This window comes from Coffea arabica, chromosome 1c, assembly GCF_036785885.1.
Source record: "Coffea arabica cultivar ET-39 chromosome 1c, Coffea Arabica ET-39 HiFi, whole genome shotgun sequence".
NCBI classification, from domain to species: Eukaryota; Viridiplantae; Streptophyta; class Magnoliopsida; order Gentianales; family Rubiaceae; genus Coffea; species Coffea arabica.
This window is the reverse complement of record NC_092310.1, coordinates 44,566,020-44,585,987: the sequence shown is the minus strand read 5'-3', so window position 1 is coordinate 44,585,987 and position 19,968 is coordinate 44,566,020. Positions and strand designations below refer to the sequence as shown.

Genomic DNA, 19,968 nt, shown 5'->3' with positions numbered 1-19,968 from the left:
GGTGCAAATGAACCACAAAAATCAAGGGGAAACCCCTCCTTCCAATACCGGTTAGCCAAGGAAAAAGAAAACAGTCCATAAGTTCACATATTTATCAATCCTTCATCCTCTCATGATTTTCACTCAAACAACATATCAAGTGTTAAATCTTCCTCAAAAGGGGTCTAAAACATGTTAATACTTTATAAACAACTATGAACAAAGTTTAAACATTTCATCAAACACATGGTAGGCATACTAACTAACCCAACTACTACTTGTTTAATTCAAGAGATTAACCCCAAATCTCATCCAAAACAACTTGTAGTTTGCCTTTAAAACTTAAAGTACATGATATAACACCATAAAACTATAATTTAAAGATCATTTACCTCTCTTGTAAGAAGATTGAACCACCAAAACAATCCACCAAAATGAAAGCTTCAAGCTTGAAACAAACTCTAGGGTTGGAGAAGATTCACTCTACCAACTCAAACTTTTTTTCTTCTAGTTTGAGCTCTTGATCAAACTAGGGTTAGAAAGCAAGAAAAATAGAGTTTTCTCTCTTCCTTGAGAAGCTTCAAGAATTCAGCCAACCTAAGAAATAATAGAGCCAAGAATGGTTTAAATTTTCTCTAACCTTTGGTCAAACAAAATGCATGGCTAGGGTTTGGCCACTTGGCCCAATTCTTATCCATTTCTTTCTTAATTTTTGACTAATGATGTTTCAACCCTTCCAAATATTTCAATACCTATTTAACACCTCTAAACTATCATATAAAGTCCCAACCACAATAAAAGAATATTTGGTGAAAATGCAAGTGGTGAATTAAACTTAAACCAACTCAAAGAAATGATTTAATTCAAGTAGAGGAAATGAAATGCAATACAAGGGAATTATTGTAACACATGTAGAATATAATGCAAGGGCATGTAATAAGTGGTTTAAATCTTAAGACAAGGCATGTAGTTTAGTGAAATTGTATTTTAAAGTAAGAGTTCTCACATTATCAAATGGTTAAACATTGGCCAATCAAAAGAGAGGCCAGTTGCAATCCAACTTTTGGGAAGAAGTTTGGCAGGATTTGAGAGATTTTCTCTCTAATATATCTCCTATCTCTTTTCCTTTAGTATCTTGTCATTCGGGCAGAGTAGGAAGATCATCAAGAATAATTGATCTCGCTCTAGCTCACTTTTCTCTCTCTTTTCTCGATGTCTATTTTCTACTTTGACTGCATTTTTCCTTAGGGTGGGCGGCTAGGCTTTTCTTATCTAGTTGAAGGATAATCAAGGTTTTGGTTTAATAAAATTAATTGTGAGATCAAATTTGTTTTCATTGTTCAACCTATATTTTGAGTATCGAATGTTCTTTTGTAGATATCTTTATTTTTTTTTCAACAAACGGAATTAGTACTTTCATATATTAAACTTGATAATACAAGAGTCAGTTACAAAACGGGGCAATTGCCCTCATATCTTTCCGAGCCATGTCCATCAGCCATACCGGAAACTCATTGTTCCATTCTATGTCATGTACTAGCTTAATTGCATTTTGAGCTAGTGTATGGCTACACGTGTTGCCTGTTCTATACACAAAAGAAAAGTTGCACTCTTGAAACTCTTTCTTCAGCTCCTCAATGTCCTCTAGGACTGTTGCAATGCTAATGTCACGGACACTGCTTGCATTAATTTGATCGACCACGGATTTGCAGTCTGATTGGACTTCTATTTTCGTCCATCCTGCAGCTTTGGCCATCACAAGCGCAGCTCTTACTGCTAACGTTTCTTCCTCCATAGCTGTTCCCCTCTTGCATTCCATTATTCCTTTTGCTCTCATCAGTTTCCCAGTCCAGTCCCTAGCTATGATCCCTTTCCCTGTTCTTACCGACTGGTTTGAGATGGCTGCATCAGTGTTAATCTTAATCACCCCTGCCTTTGGTGGTTCCCATCTGCGCTGCTGCTCTTGCTGTATTGATAGTTTTGCCATTCGCTCCTCAGCTTCATTAGCCATTTCGAACTCCAGCCATTCCTGTTGAGCTACTTGAACCACATCTCTCTCGTCTATCACTCGGCGTTCAAATATTCGTTTGTTTCTTGCCTTCCATAGCTGCCACAGGAGGTTGATTGTGATGTTAACTCTATCTCTTCCCTGATTTTCCTCCTCGGCCTGAATAACTGTTTCCCACCACTTCCATATATTATCCCTTAGCAGCATAGCCCCTTCCCATTTTACTGGTGCCATCTTCCAAGTCGTTTCTGCTATTGGACAGTGGAAAAACAGATGCTCTACGGTTTCAGTTGCCTCCCCACAGCCCTCACATATGGGGTCTCCTTTCCCCGTTCTCTTGTGAATAACCTCTTTTACTGGCAAGCAGTTTTGCAAAACTTTCCACATGAAATGTTTCAGTTTTGCCTTTACATTTAATTTCCAGAGGTTCTTCCAAATTGTATGCTTTCTTATTTCCCAGCTTGTCTCCCCACCTGCTTCCTCCCTCCTTCCCTCACTTTGCCTCTCTTGCTTGGCCCTTGCATAACCAGATTTTACTGTATAGGATCCTGACTTGGAATCTTTCCAAAACATTCTGTCTTTCCTCCTAAATATGCTTAGGGGAATGTTTGCTATCAGCTTTGCTTCTTCTTGGTTAAACACCCGTTGTAGCTTCAGTTTGTCCCATTTTCCTTCCATAATCAGATCACTTACTTTCTGCATCTTACAGTTCGCTGGTTTAGCTGATGCAGGTTTGCCATTCGAACTTCCTGTTATCCACTTATCTTTCCAAATCTCCACAGTGCTTCCATCTCCAATCCTCTTCCATAATCCATTGAGTAGCAGGTGTCTGGCACTATGGATGCTCTTCCATGCCCAAGAGGATGAGCTAGGTGGTTTCTTTTCCTGCCACTGGTCTTTCATGTACTTGGCTTTCATCACTCTGCTTACTAACAAATTGGGAGCAGTGATGAATCTCCAAATTTGTTTTGCAAGCAGAGCTGTATTGAAAGCTTCTAAATCTCTGAAACCAATCCCTCCCTTCCCTTTCACCTCTGTCAGCTTCTTCCAACTGGCCCAATGCATTCTATTCTCTCCCTCGCCATTCTCCCACCAAAACTTTGCTATTCTTGATCCAATATCCTTACACAGACTCCTAGGGAGTTTAAAGCAGGACATTGTATAGTTTGGAATAGCCATGACAACAGCTTTGATCAGCACCTCCTTACCTCCCGGACTGAGCAGCTTCTGTTTCCATCCTTGCATCTTATCACTGATTTTCCTCTTTACATACTCAAAAACTTGCCTCTTAGATTTACCAATTGCCATTGGTAATCCAAGATATTTTCCACTTATGGCCTCTGTCATGTTGCCAAGCTCATCACCAATCTCCTTTCGATCTTGGTTGAGTGTGTTCCTGCTGAAAATCATTGCTGACTTTTCGTAGTTCACCATTTGCCCTGAAGCTTTCTCATATTTTTTAAGGATTTCTTTTACAGTTCCTGCCTCCTGTTTAGTTGCTTTGCAGCACAAAAGAGAGTCATCTGGTCATCCAAGATATCTTTATGATTGTTTCGTTTAATCACTTGGAGGTCTACTAGTTTATTATTCATTATAATCTACTATTAAGTTAGAAATCAAATCTGTAATTGTTTGATCCCTCTAACTTGTGTAGTCTCTAAGATTTATTAACTTTTTTTTACAAGAACAATTTATTTATTTATTTCAAAACTAAAAAGAGACCGTTATACAAGTTATAGAGAATAAAAATCCTGAGTCCTAGCACCTAATTAGGCACTAGCCTAAGAGATGGGAATTCTGTAGCATCCATAGCCAGACAGCGGCGGATCTCCCCTAGTAATTGCTGAAGAGAGTCAAAGACCATACTGGGGTATCCCTGTAAAGCCGCTAACCGATCTGCAACCAGATTTGCCTCCTGGAAGACATGTATAAATGAAATCGATACCTAATCTAGAAGCTGACGAATCCTTCTCAGCAAACTGCAATACGACCAACCCCCTAGAGCCGACGATTTGACTAGCGACACAAGGACCGCAGAGTCCGCCTCCACCAATATACCCTGTATCCCCTTTGCCTCACACACTAGCAGCCCTTCCCGCACTGCAAGTGCCTCAACCTGCAGTACCCCCTTCTCCCCAAACTCTTTGTAGAAAGCAAACACAAGTCTACCATTGGAATCGCGTAGCACCCCTCCCCTACTAGCTCTCCCATTGGCCACACTAGCATCTGTGTTTAGTTTGTACCACAAGGCTGGAGGTTTTGTCCATGTAACCATCACTGCCCACCGATTATGGGCCACCCTAGATGTTAGTCTTGCCCATTCACAATCCAGATCCCCATAGAACTGAGCCTTTTCAAGTTTGTTTGCTCTTCCCACGTCATATAAGAAAGTAATGACCTCACGTGTGACCGTCCAAGTAGAAAAAACCTGATCTTCAAATCTTGCCTTATTTCGTCCCTGCCAGATGAACCATGCCACCAATAGCAGGAGGACACATCTTATATGATGTGCAGGGATGCGAGGCAGCAATGTGGCCCACTTCCTCCATAACAGCTGAAGATCATCAAACGGGAGGTGAAGCATTCCAAACATAGTAGCAAAATGCCCCCAGACCTCCCTCGCCACCGGTCCACGGACAAAAAAGTGAAGCACCGATTCCTCCTCTGCGAGACAGCAGGAGCATCTGGATATCAAGGGCAGACCTCTTCGACGCAGCACCGAATCCAAGGGCACAAAGTTGTTCAACAGTCTCCAAGCAAAGATAGATATTTTCAGCGGAACACCCCTATTCCAAACCAGACCATGCATCGGGAAGCCACCTCTACTTTGTCGACATAGCTCCCATACTGAACTCAATGAAAAGCATTTCGTCGTTGACCCCGCCCATATGATCTGATCCTGCCCATCAAGGTCGAAAGGAGTCTCCAATATCAAATCCACCAGATGGCAAGGAAGCCACTGCTTTAGTCAGTCCCCATTCCACCCATCTCGACTAAAGAATTCTGCCACGAAAAAATGAGGTCTGATCATATCCGTTGGAACCAAAGTGCCTAAGGGACCAAGCTCACACCAAGTGTCAAGCTAGAAATCCACCATGCCCGGTCCCAGGCTCCATGTAATCTGAGATTCAGCCAACTCCAGTATACCAAGGAGCCGCTTCCATGTACCCTTCGGTCTTGCTACCATCGCCTGGAGCGGGTGTTGGTCACCGATATACTTAGAGAACATAAAATCCAACCATATGGATCCCCGTTGACGAAGCCGCCACCATAACTTACAGGAGAAGGCTTTGGCCATGTCATCCAACGAGCGAACTCCCAATCCCCCCACCTTTGCGGGGAAGCACAGCTTCTCCCAAGACGCCCAATGAATTCGTTTAGTGTCCAGAGCTTTATCCCATAAAAAAGAGTTGAATATTCGTCCCAAGGCAACCAAGACCGCCTTAGAGAGTTTAAGAACCTGCAAAAGATACAGCGGCATCGAGTTCAAAACGTGCTTTAAGTGAATTAATTTACCCCCATAGACAGCAGCTTCGTACTCCAGTGGAAAACCAATGCCCTGACCTCGCAATAATCCTATCAAAGGCAATTGACGAGCACCAACCTCACGAAATGGGAATATCAAGATAGACCAGGGGAAAAAACTGCCGTTGAAACCCTAGAATGGAAGATACAATTTTCACATGCGCCTCAGTCGCCCCAGACGGGCACACAAAGCAGCTTTTTGCTGCATTTATCCTCTGTCCTAAATACTGCTGATATTGCCTAAAAAAGCCTCCCACTGCTTCTAAGGTCTCCCGCGATAGTCTCGTGAAAATAGTGACATCATCGGCGAATGCCAAATATGGAACTCTGCCTCCTCCAGCTTGGAAAAACCTATGTCTGCTTTGGCGGAATAAGGCAGCCAACCCTCTTCCAAAGAATTCAGAGACTAGCACAAAAAGACCTGGCGAGATCGGATCCCCTTGTCTGACTCCTCGCGTCGACTTGAAAAACCCCGCCGGCTCCCCATTTACTAGCACCAAAAACCAATTATTTGCAACCAGGTGGAAGATCAAATCGACTGCATTTTCTTGGAAACCAAAAGCACGAAGCATGAAAATAAGAAAAAACCACTCCACTCTATCATACACCTTTTCCATATCCAGTTTTAACATGAGGTTTGAAGCCTCCAAACAACGGTCGAGTTCCTGTGCAATGAACAAATAAAAAATGTCTAATTGTAATTATTGATATTACATAAAAGATGTCATATTATTTTCTCGAATATATGTTGTCTTCTTGGTTGCATTGCCCATATTCATCCTCATGTTTGATGGATAACCTTAAACAATTGATGATTAGAAAGTCCTCTATACTCCTACACACTGCATAAGCCAAGCATTTTAACCAAAAGAAGCTTTAGGGGTATATCGCATTTAACCCTAAATATTATTTGTTAAATTTGTTGTATCTCTATGAATATAATAATTACGAGTTAAATGCTTTAAATTCCATGTTGCTGTCACACCTTGTATTCCATTGGAGTCCAATAATTAACACCATAAGCATATTCATCAATAGTTCTTGCAGAAATCCAATTAGTTGCCCGTTTTGGATGAATTTTGGTTTCCAAGTTCCACCAATTCATTAGTTTAGAAAATGTACTAAGCAGTTAACTGTGTTTTGGATCTTGTGTCTGTTTTCATCCGTTCTATCGCCAAGAGAAAAAGGGCGATGCCTTAACCAATTAACAGCCACAAGACAACTTAATAGAGCTTGGCTTAATTTGAAATGCAGTTCTTTGAAAAACTTGGAAACTTGATGTTGTTAGAGTGCATGAAACTCCAGATATATGCAGCTAGTGGAGAATATGTTAATGAAGAACCTTGCATCTTTGAGGCACTAATCTTTTCTCTTGGCATTCTCATTGCTGAGCTTAACTGTGGAAAGCGCGATAGGTTGATGATTTCCCTTGTTTCTTTGATTCCTAATTTTGAGTAAAAATCGATAAACTTGTTTGCTTTTTAGGAATTACGAGTAATTTCTTGAGTTTTTCTTTGGAAGTAGTTAACTTACGTTGTTTACAGAAATAGTATGCCTTTGTGGATGAACATACCACTTGAAGTAAATACCAAAAGGCAATTAGATTCATCAAACAACTTTTCTTAACATAGTCATGTAGGGTGAGAATAAAATTTGAAAGAAACTTTCTTTGTGACATTGATCATTAGCTTCAATAATTGCAGAAGAAATGTAAAAAAAAAAAAAAAATTGTATCAAACAAAGATTCCATGGTTAAAACATAGCATAAAACCTTTCTCAACATGCTTATTAGGTCAAGAAGCAAACTTTTCCATCATAATGATTATTGACTTCAACAGTTACAGATGGAAATGATAATCGAGGATTAACAAATCCGGATTGAACAAAAAAGACACAACTGATCAGTGTAACATGGAAAATTTTGAGGTGGAAGCAGAAGCTTTGCCAATTCATAAACCGGATTCTGGTATAGTTCTAGTTGGAAGGTGGAAGCTTTCCGGCCAAGAAGGATGAGAATAAAGTGAGTGCACGAGAAGGCTGATAGCTAGGAACAAAATGTCCAGCTCCCCTCACTGTCACAAAGGTCAGGTTTTCATATTCCACTGCATAACCACCAACCTGAGAGGACAGAAATGAAGTTAAAACCATTCATGATTATCTAAATGCAATCCGGTTTTCAGCAGGAATTGATCTAATTAAACAAATCTTAAGTATGGTCATAAATCTTGATTTTTTCTTACCTCGCCTTGGGTGTACCAAGCATACCAAGGATTTTTCACCACAAATCCGAGTTTGTTTAAGGCATACTTAGTTGTTGTTACAGAACATACACTATCTGTGTCTCCACTGCAATTCAAAAAGTTCTAAGCCTCAATTCACAAATCACTAACACAAAGCAGATGCATAAAAAATTCATACACTTCATAATTTTGCTTTTGCTCAAACTTGTGACATTAGTACCTATAGATCCAAACGCTAATGCCACTCTCAGTCAATTCCTTGATGGTAGTTAAAACTGTATCCGGTTCGTCATCCCAATTAAGGTGTATGTAGTCACTGTTTGAACATGCAGATTACAAGAAGACAATTAGTTAAGTCACATAGGAAGTGTAATGTAAAAATTATGCGTCTATCAGATTTTGAATAATGCAATGCTTACTTGCAGGAATCCCATGGTCCTGGGATGACAGTGGTGTTAGCATGAAGTGACTTTTGCACTTGAGGAGTATTTAGATAAGTGTATACATAATGATCCGAGCAAGGATCGAACTCTGATATCTACTTAATCAAAGGGGTAAGAAAACCATGTCAGAGTTGATTTGTCCATCAGGGATATGGAACACCAAGTCAGTGGATTTTACAATTGATAACGAAATCTTACCGTAGCAGGAGTATTTGAAGAAGAAGAGCACAAGGGAGCATAGATATTGTAATCATCAATATTGCCTTTAGCTGAATCTGCTTGGTCCTCGTATGTCTGACAAGCATCTGATGTATTTCCTGAAGAAAAATTGCAATTGGAAAATATACCCTATCCGAGCATGGGTCCAGTAATAATCATAAGTCCCACTGCCTTGTGTTTCAATATCAACGTATGGATTCCCAATCTGAAAATCATGGACGATATTTAACCACCATTCGGTGTGAAAAGAAGCCCGTCAAACTGTTGAAAGTTCAAAAAAGAAAAAACTTACAGCAATTCCTTTCAAGTTAATGACAGTTTGGTTCGTTATCTTATTGTTATGGAGAATGAGTTGAGCAAGCTGAGGCACGTAATGACCAGCGTAGCTTTCTCCGGTTATCAAGAAGTCTCTGGTTTTGTACTCAGGGAACCTTTCTAGCCAGTTGACTAGAAATGTATAGGAATCTGCTGCAGTTTTTGTATCTCCGGTAATGTAATCTGAGGATGTATTGGAGTAAGAAAATCCAACACCAGCTGGAGATTCCAAGAAGAGTACGTTTGCCACTACATTGAAGGACACAAAACGGGTGGAGTTAATTGTGAATTTCTCAAAATTTTGATGACGATTACTCTGCAATTAATTGATCAGATTTTTACCAGTGTTCCAGGCATATGGATTAAGCCAGAGGGTGCTCCCATCCTTATTAACTCGGAAAGGTCCCAATTCAGTCATTGCTCCAGCTCCAATTGAGGAGCATCCAGGTCCTGTTTTCGGTTCAAGCATGCATAAAAACGTTCTTTCAAACAAGGAAAACACGAAGATGACAGACTACTCTCAATCACTATTTTTTTTTCTTAAATCTCTGTCATTATCCTATCTCTTTATTCCTATCTTTTAGGTATTTCTAATCCTAGATTTGTAGATACTTTCTCAATTATTTAAAATCCAAAATGATATAACATTGAAGAGAGTGTTATATTCGTGTGCAACTTTGAAAGGTTACAGACGTTTGTCACCTTAACTACTATTCTTCAAACAATAGCCTCTCTCTACAGAATGCTAATCACAAAATTTCAAATAGAAATACGCACCTCCATGTAGCCACAAAACCAGAGGCTTGGCCGAAGAGTTTTGGGATTCGGCAAAATAGTAAAAGAGAGCTCGACCAGCTTTAGGATCAACTGTGACATACCCTGAATACTGATCAAAATTTACTGCATTTGGCTGTCCTGGCAATGTTGTGATCCTGTCAGCTTCCTTCAACCCTTCTTGAGGGCCAACATAAACTGGCGAATACTCATTTCCCAATTCCTCAGTCACATAATTCACTGATCTTTTCGAGCTTCTTCGAGCCTTGAGGTGCTTCAAAAGAGGGTCATGCTTTTTTCCTGCATAACATTGCACAGATGCCACTAAGCATACAAGAATGAGAAGAGGTAACACTAATGCACCTTTCATCCTTTAGGCGTAAAATTAGAATCCTGATTTTGTTTCACCAATGCAATTAACGTTTGTGTTTTATAGGTAGCTCTGAAGAAGAAATGTCGAATTTATCGTCTTCTTTCTTGTTGTTCTCGTCACATTCACAATCATATGGCATTTCCTTGGTTTGTTTTCATCGTATGAAAACTGTCTCATTCCATTAGTGTAACTTTATTTGATTTTAAATATGTCGACCCAAGAAAGGTTATTGACATCTACAAAAGAGATTACTAAAAAAGAAGATCATGACATTGGAGGTGTCAAATAGGCAGACAATTACGATGAATCGATCTATCCCACACGAATTTGGAGCACAATAAATCCCAAACGAATTTGAAGCCAGACAAATTTTGGCTTTATTATTTTTTTTTTTAATTTTTTCGAATAGTAGAACAAAAGATGGTTTTTCATTTATTGAACACCAGAAATTGTTAATAACTATTTATTCTCTATTTCAGTCCCTAAACTTTTTATTTGGCCAAAAAAAACACATTGATTTACTACTAAAATGATCACTCTGGCCATATAAAAATATTTAATAACCAAAACAGAAAATTTCAAACAGTGTTGTGACTATTTTTGCTATTTTCTCTGCTTGAAAATAGAAGAATTTTTTTTAAAAAAAATAAGTTAAATACAAAACTTGGCTTCTCATTAGTCGCTAGCATAACTTTTGTTTAAGTAAAAAAAGAAATTCTTTTTGTAAGATTAGCCTCTTGTAGAAGTAATTATGATCCACATGATTGATTTTAAAGTGGTTGATATTCTGATTAATTAATTAACATTGTGTCAATAATAAATTAGTATCTCCTATTTAATAATGATTGATTGATATTTTCTACTAATTGATATCTTATTCAATCATTTAAGCAATCAAATCAATTAATTAGTTAGAAACTATTATTTTGAGTTATGAATTATGACAAGATTTTCTCGACGGAAGGAAACCATAGAGATTTTGGTAGTAAGGGTCCTTAGTTTAGCCTATAAATAATCTTTGGTACTCTATTAATTAGCACTACACTCTCTGGTTAGGCATAGATTAGAAGATTCTTATTCTAAATTTCTCTTTTGTTTATCTCTTCTTCTACAAATTTTCTTTGTTAGTATAGAGAAGAAGAAAGTAAGAAGTTCAGGAGCGATATGGATTTAAGTTCTACCTAACAACAATGGCTGGAGATAAATTATTTAAATTTTCACTATTTAGTACAAGTTGTTCGTACTTATTTGTTTAACATGTGGATGTGGTATCAGGGTCACCCTCCAGCTATATGTTGTTTAACATATAATTTTATGGTTTATTGACAATCTGATAAAAGTTGCATAGATTCATAGAATATTAGATAAATCAAATCTAATTTGGCATGAGATCTATGTTTCTATTATTTCAATGATTGAGAATTAATGACTAATCCCATGTATATGTATCATTCTTGTGATGATTTATTTGGACATGCAATTTATTCGGGTTTGTTTAATCCAGTATGACTTGCTAATGATTTGAATATTTCTTGGACTCACATATTCTTAGTTGTGGATGTTATATGTATCGATACACATCATGATTATTGTTATCAACGTACTTTAACATTCTCAGAAACATATAATTGGACTTTGGCCATCCAATATGTAGTTATTTACATCTCACTTTTTGGTTGAAATGAGTATTCTTCAAGACAACTTGGTATGATTAATTTATATGATTGAGTGCATACATGTATAGTTAGTATGACATTTGATCAACAAAATCATTATGTAACATTCGCATGCTCATACTTGTATATGACAACATAACTATTTATGTCTTGTATGAATTATGATTAATATACTTATGCCTTTTGACTTTGCATCATATATACTAAAATATCATAAAGGTTGAACTTTGCTTTTGGGGCACTTTATGTTTATATGAGTTCTATTTAAGCAACTCCATGCCTCTTGAAATTGTGATTAATAATTGTCATCAGTAGTTTATTTATTTGCTGCACTTTTGTCTAATTATTTAAAAATATAAATTACAACATCTTTCAACTTTTAATTTTTGTCAATTATAAATTATTTAGATATTATCACAAAGATCTTTGCATCTTGTACTTAAAAGTGGCGACAACATCTTACATACTTGATATTTAGAATTTTAATCACATAAATGTTAAGCGATTAAATGAATAACATCTAATTAAGTAAATAATTAATTTGTTAAAATTTATCACTTAGCCCACAAGAAAGTGGTAGTTTTAATAAGAAAGATTAATTGAAATAAGATGGTAAATTTAACATTTTGTTAAGATATTTTCCTGGACTCACGGGTATGAAAAATTTCTGCGTTTGGATTGAGTGTTTTTGCACCTGTTTTTGAAAAACTGTTTTTCACATTCCAAATGCTACAGTAATGTGTATTTCAAAAACACCATATCCAAACAATATATCAAAAACAACTCCAAATATATTTCAATTATGTATATTTAATTTGTATATTTTAATAAGTATATTTCAATTTGTATATTTTAATTATGTATTTCAATATGTATATTTCAATATGTATATTTCAATTATGTATTTTAATATGTATATTTCAATTATGTATATTATATATATATATTATATTAATATAAATATATTTATTTCAATTATGTATAATATTATATATATTATATCAATTGAAATAAATATTATATATTTATATAAATACATTTATTTATATATAAATTTATAAATATATTTATTCAATTTTGTTTTATAATATATATTAATATACATTAATATGTATATTTCAATTATGTATATTATACATAAATTATATTAATAATAATGTATATTATATATATTATACATTTCTAATATTATATATTTATACATACATATTATAAATATTTTATTTTATTTATAATATATTTTTATATATTTATAATATATTTACATAAATATTATATGTTATATAAATTATATATAATATAATATATATTATATTATACATTTATATAAATGTACATTTATACATAATATATAAATATTTATGTATATTTATAATATACATTTATATTATGTATAATATATAATATAATACATTTATATATTTATATTAATATACATAATATTAATTTTACATTTATACATAATATCAATACATATATACATTTATATTAATTATATAAATACATTTCTACATAATATTTATATATATTTATAATATATTAATTTATACATTTATAATAATATACACTTATAGTTTATAATATATTTATAATATTCATTTATAATTTATACATTTATAATAATATACACTTATACATTTATAAATATATTTATATTATGTATTATATATAATATAATACATTTATATATTTTTATACGAATATATAAATATATTTATTTATAAATGTCTATAAATGTATTATAAATGCATAAATGTATATTTATATAAAAATATAAAAATTATAATATTCTAAAAATACTCAAAAATATGTTTCAAAAATACCTCTAAAAATAATCCAAAAAAATCTACAGTAAAAGTTTTTCATATAGTTTTTGAAAAACAACCCAAAAAACAACTAATCCAAACGAACTTGTTTTTCAGATTCAAAATGCTACAGTGGTGTTTTTGAAAAACAAACCCAAAAACAGCTAATCCAAACGGAGCCTTTTATTTTTATAGTTTTAATTTACTAGTTTTATTATAAAGAAAGTAAATTCAATACATGTCTGGTAGCCTCTACCACGCGAAGATTTGAATTTATTATTTGAGTTAACATTGGTTAATTCAACCTTTATGTCTTAAATTCATAGCAACAATATATGTTTATTCTTGGATATTGCAATTTTTTTACTACTACTGTTTTTAATGATTCATCTCATATTCCAATGCTATTCGATAAAAACTACACCGAATGGAAGGACAAGATTCTTCTAACTTTGGGGTGCATAGATCTTGATTTGGCGTTTCATGAGAATGAACCACCCATTCCCATGAATCCTAGTTCGTCAAATGAAAAAGTTACTTATGAGCGGTGAGAGCCAAAGCATATCAGTCAAAGCATTAAGGGTTCAATCACTGATTGTGGTCGAGTCAAAACTTATATGAAGGCAATTGATGAACAATTTGTAAGTTTTGACAAGGTTTTGGCTAGCACCCTTATAAAGAAATTTGCAACCATGACACTTGATAAAAGCAAGAGTGTTTGCAAGCACATTATGGAAATGCGAGACATTGTTGCTAAACTGAAGTCCCTTAAAGTTGAGATTTTTGAGTTATTCCTTGTGCATTTCATTCTCAACTCTTTCCCATTGGAATATGCTCTGTTTAAGATCTCTTATAACACAACATAAAGAAAAACAGTCAATTAATGAATTCTTGACCATGTGTGTTCACATGGAGGAGAGATTGAAACATGAGACAAGTGTTCATCTTGTGACTCACGGTAAAGGAAAAGCAAAGAAAGGAAGAGTGTTCCTATAAAATGAGATGGCAATAAAGACAAATGCTATTTTTGCAAGAAGAAAGGGCACTGGAAGAAAAATTGCCTCAAATACAAGAAGTGACTTGAAAATAAAGCTAATCTCACCTTTGTGTGTTATGAATCTAATTTCGCTAAATTTTTTATAATACTTGGTGGATTGATTGCCAAAATTCACATGTTCAATACCAAGCAGGGCTTTCTGAACCTAAGGAAGTTGTTAGAAAGTGAACAAAGCATCTATTCTGAAAACTGGATGTGCTCAACTGTTGAAGGCGTGGGGATCTATAGACTTATTTTAAAAATTGATTTTCAATTAGATATTGAAAATACCTTCTATATTCCATACTTTTCTAGAAATTTTATTTCTTTTCTAGATTATTTATTATTGGATATGATTTCAATTCTCATCTTTCAACCATGAATCTTTTGAAAAATAATAAAGTTATTGATTCTGCCAATTTAGATGGAATGTTTATACTTGAGTTAATCCTCACCTCTCTCTCTCTCCCTTCCCCTCCTCCCTCTCTCCCTCTTCTCTCTCCCCTCCTCCTTCTCCCCCTCACCTTTCCTCTCCCCTAATCTGGTCACACATCTAGTCGCGAGGGGAGAAGGGGAAGGGGAAGGGAGGGGGGAGAGTAGGAGGAGAAGGGAAGAGGAGAGGGAGAGAGGGAGGAGGTGAAGGGAGAGAGGAGAGAGAGGGAGGAGACGGAGGAGAGAGAAAAAAAGAAAAAATGACTCGTTGACCAGCACTTGCCGGCGATGGAGGTGCTATATTGTGGTGGGGTGAGGAAGAAAAAGAAAAATGAAGGAAAATTTTTTGTGTGTTTTTGGGTATTTTAAGGTGTGTATTTTAAAAAATTTTGAGAAAATTTTTCATCTTACTATAGTTAAAGTTGTTAAAAATTTTGTAGAAGAAAATTTTGGCAAAAAACTTGCTTGCCAAACAAGCCCTTCTTTTCAATTGATATGTGTATACATATTGAGGATTTTTTTTTCTTTTTTCTCGTACACACTCCATCAAGGGTATCAAAATCCCCTATTAGTGAGTTCACACATACATCATGAAAAATTATTAGTTTTTCAACGCTAATAGTAGAATCTATGGCGTATAGTGCTGAAATTGATAAATCAAGGGCATTTTGCCAACCCCAAAAAAGTTTTAAGAAGTATTTTGCAATCAATACTAAATACCATTGTTCAGGGAATATTGTTTGTTTCTACATTTTTTTTTTCAATATTTTGTTCTCTTCCGAATTACACGCTTTCCTTCTTGTTTTAAAGCTCCCTTTCTCATAATTGAAAAGCATGCAAATATTGATTAATAGATAATATCTTGGGCAATGAATTACTAATAATCAGTGTTTTGAAACTTAGATTAGTCAATGACACGACGGAACTCAAGAATTGAGACTCAATAGGCTTAGCGGGTTTGGAATTGATACATATATATTGATTGAATACCTATAAAAATGTATCTTATGATATTTTTAAACTTAAAATCAAAATTATTGTTTATAACTAAATTATTTTTTATTTATTTTAACTTGTTATGGGTAGGATTTAATAGTTGGGGAGAGGGTAGGCAAATTTGAACCTAAGATCTTTAATTTTTGAATTTTCATTCCTCAACCTTAACCTCTTAACCAAAGCGTTCCTGATTTATAATTAAAGTGATAAGACCTATTTGATAAAATATACAAAATAAGATTGCTACTGAGACTAAAAATAATTCAAAAGAGCATTTGTAAATGTCAAAATTATCTAAAGATAAAAAATAATTACTATAAAGTTATGATTATTGATAACTCCATTATTTGCATATATTTATGTTATGATTTTCTTAACTTTTATTATGGATTCACCAAATTATGAGTGTATTTTCTATGGTTTTCAGGAAAATTAGTTGGAGGTTTGAATTGAAAAAATGTGGAGGAAAATCAAGAATATTGTGCTGGAAGTTATTAGAGATATATTTTGAGATATCTTTCAAGCAATTATCAGGGAAATATGGTTGAATTTGGAAAATCTTATCAAATGGTTAAACATTGGCCAATCAAAAGAGAGGCCAGTTGCAACCCAACTTTTGGGAAGAAGTTTGGCAGGATTTGAGAGATTTTCTCTCTAATATATCTCTTATCTTTTTTCCTTTAGTATCTTATCATTCGGGCAGAGTAGGAAGATCAACAGGAATAATTGATCTCTCTCTGGCTCACTTTTCTCTCTCTTTTCTCGATGTCTATTTTCTACTTTGACTGCATTTTTCCTTAGGGAGGGCGGCTAGGCTTTTCTTGTCTAGTTGAAGGATAATCAAGATTTTGGTTTAATAAAATTAATTGTGAGATCAAATTTGTTTTCATTGTTCAACCTATATTTTGAGTATCGAATGTTCTTTTGTAGATATCTTTATGATTGTTTCATTTAATCACTAGGATGTCTACTAGTTTATTATTCGTTATAATCTACTACTAAGTTAGAAATCAAATCTGTAATTGTTTGATCCCTCTAACTTGTGTAGTCTCTAAGATTTATTGACTTTTTTTTTACAAGAACAATTTATTTATTTATTTCAAAACTAAAAAGAGACCGTTATACAAGTTATAGAGAATAAAAATCCTGAGTCCTAGCACCTAATTAGGCACTAGCCTAAGAGATGGGAATTTTGTAGCATCCATAGCCAGACAACGGCGGATCTCCCCTGGTAATTGCTGAAGAGAATCAAAGACCATACTGGGGTATCCCTGTAAAGCCGCTAACTGATCTACAACCAGATTTGCCTCCTGGAAGACATGTATAAGCGAAATCGATACCTAATCCAGAAGCTTACGAATCCTTCTCAGCAAACTGCAATACGACCAACCTCCCAGAGCCGACGATTTGACTAGCGACACAAGGACTGCAGAGTCCACCTCCACCAATATACCCCGTATCCCCTTTGCCTCACACACTAGCAGCCCTTCCCGTACTGCAAGTGCCTCAGCCTACAGTACCCCCTTCTCCCCAAACTCTTTGTAGAAAGCAAACACAAGTCTACCATTGGAATCGCGCAGCACCCCTCCCCTACTAGCTCTCCCATTGGCCACACTAGCATCTGTGTTTAGTTTGTACCGCAAGGCTGGAGGTTTTGTCCATGTAACCACCATTGCCCGTCGGTTACGAGCCACCCCAGATGTTAGTCTTGCCCATTCACAATCCAGATCCCCATAGAACTGAGCCTTTTCAAGTTTGTTTGCTCTTCCCACGTCATATAAGAAAGCAACGACCTCATGTGTGACCCTCCAAGCAGAAAAAACTTGACCTTCAAATCTTGCCTTATTTCGTCCCTGCCAGATGAACCATACCACCAATAGCGAGATGACACATCTTATATGATGTGCAGGGATGCGAGGCAGTGATGTAGCCCACTTCCTCCATAACAGCTGAAGATCATCAAACGGGAGGTGAAGCATTCCAAACATAGTAGCAAAATGCCCCCAGACCTCCCTCGCCACCGGTCCACGGACAAAAAGGTGAAGCACCGATTCCTCCTCCACGAGACAGCAAGAGCATCTGGATACCAAGGGCAGACCTCTTCGACGCAGCACCGAATCCAAGGGCACAAAGTTGTTCAGTAGTCTCCAATCAAAGATAGATATTTTCAGCGGGAGCGGGACATCCCTATTCCAAACCAGACCATGCATCAAGAAGCCACCTCTACTTTGTCGACACAGCTCCCATGCGGAACTCAATGAAAAGCATTTCGTCGCCGACCCCGCCCATATGATCTGATCCTGCCTATCAACATTGAAAGGAGTCTCCAAGATCAAATCCACCAGATGGTAAGGAAGCCACTGCTTTAGTCTGTCCCCATTCCACCCTTCTCGACCAAAGAGTTCCGCCACCAAAAAATGAGGTCTGTCCATATCCGATGGAACCAAAGTGCCTAAGGGACCAAACTCACACCAAGTGTCAAGCCAGAAATCCACCATGCCCGGTCCCAGGCTCCATGTAATATGAGATTCAGCAAACTCTAATATACCAAAGAGTCGCTTCCATGTACCCTTCGGTCTTGCTACCACTGCCTGGAGCAGGTATTGGTCACCGATATACTTAGAGAACATAAAATCCAACCATATGGATCCCCGTTGACGAAGCCGCCACCATAACTTATAGGAGAAGGCATTGACCATGTCATCCAACGAGCGAACTCCCAATCCCCCTACCTTTGCCGGGAAGCACAGCTTCTCCCAAGACGCCTAATGAATTCATTTAGTGTCCAGAGTTGTATCCCATAAAAAAGAGTTGAATATTCATCCCAAGGCAACCAATACCACTTTAGGGGGTATAAGAACCTGCAAAAGATAAATCGACATCGAGTTCAAAACGTGCTTTAAGTGAATTAATTTACCCCCATGGACAGCAGCATCGTACCCCAGTGGAAATCCCGTGCCCTGACCTTTCGCAATAATCCCATCAAAGGCAATTGACCAGCACCGACCTCGCGAAATAGGAACATCAAGATAGACCAGGGGAAAAACCTGCCCTTGAAACCCTAGAATGGAAGATACAAGTTTCACCTGCGCCTTAGTTGCCCCAGACGGGCACACAAAGCAGCTTTTTGCTGCATTTATCCTCTATCCTGAATACTATTGATATTGCCTAAAAAAGCCTCCCACTGCTTCTAAGGTCTCCCGCGATAGTCTCGTGAAAATAATGACATCATCGGTGAATGCCAAATATGGAACTCTGCCTCCTCCAGCTTGGAAAAACCTATGTCTACCCTGGTGGAATAAGGCAGCCAACCATCTTCCAAAGAATTCAGAGACTTACACGAAAAGACCTGGCGAGATCGGATCCCCTTGTCTGACTCCTCGCGTCGACTTGAAAAACCCCGCCAGCTCCCCATTTACTAGCACCGAAAACCAGTTATTTGCAACCAGGTGGAAGATCAAAATTGACTGCATTTTCTTGGAAACCAAAAGCACGAAGCATGAAAATAAGAAAAGACCACTCCACTCTATCATACGCCTTTTCCATATCCAGTTTCAACATGAGGTTTGGAGCCTCCAAGTGTCGGTCGAGTTCCTGTGCATGCTCCTGCGCCAGTAGGATATTATCAATTATTTGTCGCCCCGGGACAAAGTCGGACTACCAAGGTGAAGCCAGCTGGGGTAGAAGCTTGTTCAACCTATTGGCCACAAGTTTTGATATAATCTTGGAGCTAACGTTACACAAACTAATTGCCTGGAAGTCCTGCCAATGAGATGCCCCTTCTATTTTCAGCCCTAACATAATTAGGGTGCTGGTGACCCCTTTTGGCAACCACCCTCCCTTAAAATAGTTTTGGACCACTACCACCAAATCCTCCTTGATAATGTCCCAACACGCCTGGTAGAAACCAAACCCAAATCCATTCGGGCTAGGGGCACTATCTGGACTGATTGAGAAAACGACCTCGCGAACCTCATCCGTTGTAGGCATGGACATCAGCCTCTCATTATCCACCAGAGACAGTTGTGGAAGAGTGAAAGGTAGCACTGGACGCCGATCGATACCCCTATTCGAACTGAACAGTGTCTTAAAGAACGTTGCGGCTGAGTACTTAATGTCCTCAACCGTTGTCAGCCACTGCCCCATC

At 36.7% G+C, this 19,968-nt stretch overlaps 1 pseudogene; it reads right to left on the bottom strand.

The window, feature by feature from the left end:
- Positions 1–7,264: 7,264 nt before the first annotated feature.
- Positions 7,265–9,883, bottom strand: LOC140006551 (serine carboxypeptidase 1-like; annotated as a pseudogene).
- Between the last annotated feature and the right edge of the window lie 10,085 nt (positions 9,884–19,968).